The following is a 4884-nucleotide window of genomic DNA, read 5'->3' as shown; positions in this document are numbered from 1 at the left end:
AACACAACTATAGCCAACAGACTACATTTTTAGATCCTTAAGTATCCATACGTTGTCAGATAGAGGTGGAACATGCCTTCAATCCCAGCATTTAGGAGGCAGAGGCAGGTGGATCTCTGTGATTTTGAGGCCAGCCTGGTCTACAAAGAGAGTTCCAGGCAGCCAGGGCTACATAGAGAAGTCCTGTCTTGAAAAGAAAGAGAAAAAGAAGAAAAAAAAATTCCTACATCTATATCTTTAGTAGTTTTGATTTGATTTGTTTTATTATTTATTTACATTTCAAATGTTATCCCCCTTCCCTGGGTTGGATTTTTCGAGACAGTTTTGTTATATAGCTTGACAGGAACTCACAGAGATCCTGTCTCTGTCCTCAGAGTGCTGGGATGACTGGTATGTACCATTGTGTCTGGTGGCACATACTGAAGTCTTAATTAACTCTCAGTATCTTGAGCTGGAGAGATGGCTCAGTGGTTAAGAGCATTGACTGCTCTCCCAGAGGTCCTGAGTTCAATTCCCAGCAACCACATGGGGGCTCACAACCATCTGTAATGGGATCTGATGTCCTCTTCTGGTGTGTCTGAAGACAGCTACAATGTGCTCATATATATAAAATAAATCTTTGGGGTTGGGGATTTAGCTCAGCGGTAGAGCGCTTGCCTAGGAAGCGCAAGGCCCTGGGTTCGGTCCCCAGCTCCGAAAAAAAGAACCAAAAAAAAAAATAAAATAAAATAAAATAAAATAAATCTTTAAAAAAAAAAAAAAAACTCTCAGTATCTCAGAACATGACTGCACTCAGAGAGGTGGGCTTATTTACTTATTTATTTATTTATTTATTTTAGTTGTGTGTCTGTGTATATATGCTCACATGGGCCACACTGAGAATAGAGAAGTCAAAGGACAAACTGCAAAAGTCAGGTCTCTCCTCCCAACTTGTTGGGTAAGAGGGTTGAACTCAGATTATCAGTCTTAGTGACAATTGCCTTTACTAATTCAGCCAATTCAACAGTTCAGAGTTGGGGGCTTTAATGAGGCAATTAATAAAATGGATGCCATTAGCCCACTGTGGTGGCACACAGCTTTAATCTCGGAAAGGAGGCAGAAGCCGGTCTGGGTTTAAGACTACTCTGATGTTTATAGTGAGTTCCAGGATAGCCAGAACTACGTAGATAGACCCTGTCTCAAAAACAAAAAACAGGGGTTGGGGATTTAGCTCAGTGGTAGAGCGCTTGCCTAGCAAGCACAAGGCCCTGGGTTCGGTCCCCAGCTCCGAAAAAAAACAAAAAAACAAAAAACAAAAAACAAAACAGAACAGAACAAAAAACTACTACTACTACTACTACTAATAATAATAATAATAATAATAATAATAATAATGAAGTCACTAGATCAAGGCCCTATTCCAATATAACTGTCTTAATGATACAGGGGAAATTGGGGGGGGGTGGATTTGGGGTTCTTAGTCTCATTAATGAAAGAATTTTAGAATGAACTCAAATGGAAGCTAGATACAATTTTATTCAAGTCTAAGAGAACTCGGGGCAGGCAAGCTGTCTGTAGCAGCAATCTCAGCAGTTGCCTAGAGGAAGAGAACAGAGAACAGAGGACTGAAAGCAGCCATGCTTTTTGAATTAAGCCACAATGGAAGTCAACCACATGGTGGGAAGTGAGGGCACTTTAGAGAAAAACTAAGAAGAAAGCCCAAAGTACCAAAAAACAATCAGACAAATCAGAGAGAAGTTGTACCTCTCTGAGACAGGATTTACAGAGGCAACAGACACAAGAGACCTCATGTTGTCTTGTAGGGACTGCACTGGGGGCACGAATGCTGGGATGTAAATCTGTATTATCTCCTTAGGGAAAAATATTCTACCTATCTCTTTAACATGGTTTTGGGTGAGCCAGCCTTCCTAGAGGTAGTCTTTAATCAGTCCAGGCCCTACTGGAATGTTAGGTTTCCAGAGTGTTCATCGTCCAAGCCAGAGAACCCGGAGAACAAGCTCTTCCATAACAGGCCTCGTTGCATCACTTTTAAGAGAAGGTACAGGGGCTGGAGAGATGGCTCAGTGGTTAGGAGCACTGACTGCTCTTCCAGAGGTCCTGAGTTCAAATCCCAGTAACCACATGGTGGCTCACAACCATCTGTAATGAGATCTGATACCCTCTTCTGGTGTGTCTGAAGACATCAACAGTGTACTTATATATAATAAATATTTTTAAAAAGAAAGACCACACAAGAAGGGGGGGTGGGTGGGCAATGTCTGTATGGCAGGAAGGGTAGCTACAGGACACACCTCCTGCTAAGGCTTCCAGCTACAATCGGTGGCACTCCCTTGGTGCCAGCCCTTCAAAACTAAGGCAGTCGCTTTGCAAATTTAGCTTTCATTTATAAAAATGAAACTGGCAAGTGGCCCAAAGGGTTCAGCCTTGAGTTGCTTTTCCAAAAATGGCCATGCGAATCTGTCCCTCATCCACTTCCCCTGTGACATGAACGCGAGAGCTGAAGGAGGTAGTCTGTCATAGCATAACGTCCTCTACAAACCACACTCCCATCCCATGCTTGGCCTCTTCACCATTCTCGACTTGATTCAAAGTCATTTAACTTTCTCAGTACATGGTCAATGCTCAACGCAGGGTGGACTCACCTTCTGCGGCTGGGACAAGGATGTTCCTCTAAGGAATACCTTCTTCTCCCGGGTTTCCACCTCAGGTCTCCCAACCTCTTTCACTAATTAGTGCTATCTTGCCAGTATGCTACAATCCAGCCTGGCCTACATAGCAAGTTCTAGACAGGGCTACATAGTGAGACACCATCTCAAAAAAAGTCGTGCCATCAAGCTAACCATTTCATAACCAGCAGTGGTGGTGGTGGTTTTGCCTTGTTTTGTTTTAAATGTACTTTCTCCTTAAAGAGCCAGACTCCACCCCAATAAATAAGTTGTCTTTTTTCCCCCTTTATGTCTCTCTTTGGCTAAAACATCTTATCTTTCTGTTTGTTTGTTCTCTCTCTTCCAGGTCCTAAGTTCTGGATGTGACACCACACCTGGTTCATTCGATACTGGAGAGCAAAACCAGACTGTTATGCATATGCATGGTAGGCAGGTACCCAACAGACTAAGATCCATGCCCAACCTCTCTTTTTTTTTTTTTTTTTTTTTTTGAGACCCTCCCTATATACTTCAGACTGGCCTTGAACTCCCAGAAGTTATCCTGCCTTGGTCTCCTAAATGCTGGGATTAGAGGTATAACCTCCCCTACACACACACACACACACACACACACACACACACACACATACCACCAAAACCAAAATGACTCTAGTATAAATTCTTTTGATGGACTCCTCATAATCAATTTCCAATTACTCAATCTACCTTTAAACGCACTAACCTTTGAACCTAATTCATGAAAACTATGTGCGATGGGCCACTTGTAGAGCCTGTGCTTAGTTTGGGTAAAAGCTGGGTTTAATCCCCTGCATCAAAGCGGGGTGGGGGTCATAAAATGACCCGTGAGGCGATTGCTACTTTCTCATAAGACTATCTCCTAGGCCTAACAGGTGACCCGAAGTGGTGCCTTGTTTCCCTCTGTCAGTGCCTTTTCAATTCCTTAAATTTTATCTTTTGTAATTTGTTCTTGTTGTGTGTGTCTAAGTGTGTGTCCTGGTTAGTTCTTGTCAACTTGACACAAGTTAGAGTCATTGGAAAAGAGGGATCCTCAGTGGAGAAAATGTTCCTACCACGCTGGCCTGTAGGCAAGTCTCCTGGACGTTTCCTTGGTTAATGATTGGTGTGTGTAGTAAGTGGGCTGAGCAAACCACGGGAGAGCAAGTCAGAAAGCAGCACTCCTCCACCGTCTCTGCCTCCTTCCATTCTTTTTTTTTTTTTTCTTTTTTCTTTTTTTTTTTCGGAGCTGAGGACCGAACCCAGGGCCTTGTGCTTGCTAGGCAAGTGCTCTACCACTGAGCTAAATCCCCAACCCTCCTTCCATTCTTGACTCAGGGTCTTGAAGGCTTTTTGTTTTGTTTTTTGTTTGTTTAAGACAGGGTTTCTGTGTGTAATAACCCTGGCTGCGTCCTGGACTGACTTTGTAGACCAGGCGGGCCTGGAACTCACAAAGATTCGCCTGCCTCTGCCCTCAGAGTGCTGGAATCAAAGGCATTCACCACTATGCTCAGCCCTGCCTGGAAGACTTCCTTCAGAGATAAAGTGTGAACTGACAGTTGTAAACTGAAATGAACCCTTTCCTCCTCAACTTGCTTCTGCCCGGGGTCTTTTTATCACAGCACCAGAAACTAAGAACCCAATAAAGGGCAGAGCTCAGACATTTCTGGGATGACTGAATTTGTAAACGTTCACCAGGCGGTGACTGCTCTCATCACGGTTGTCGGATTTCTCCGAGCACTCAGGAGAAAGACCCGAGATAAATTCCAGATAGGAGTAGCTCCTAGCATCCTCAGTCCCTAAGGGAATCTTTCTGCAACTCAGTTACCACACCAGGACTGCCAGGAATTTCTTCCTTCATCCTCATCCCACAGCGTGCACCCAACCTAGAGGGAGGAGGCAAACTCCTAAAAAAGCTGCAATTTTAAAGGCAGCTGCAGAGGAGAATCATGGGAGTGGCAGAACTTCCAGAATCCAAGGTTAATAGGCTGTGAATGCCACTTTCTTTGCACATTGTCCGTGCTTCAGCAGTTCCTTTAAACCACGATCATTCAGCTCGCGGGGAGAAGGGGAAAGAGCGACAGGCACCAGCTGCAAGGGGGCGGAGCAAAACAAAGCTCGCTCCCCCACTTGCTCCCGCCCCTCCCACCTTGAAGGTTCCCCCCACAGCATAAGGCCTGCCATTATATGCAGGAGGTATTAGACAGCCTACCCAATGTGATTT

The sequence above is a fragment of the Rattus rattus genome, chromosome 14 (genome assembly GCF_011064425.1).
Source record: "Rattus rattus isolate New Zealand chromosome 14, Rrattus_CSIRO_v1, whole genome shotgun sequence".
Taxonomy (NCBI): Eukaryota; Metazoa; Chordata; class Mammalia; order Rodentia; family Muridae; genus Rattus; species Rattus rattus.
This window is presented reverse-complemented; position numbering follows the sequence as displayed.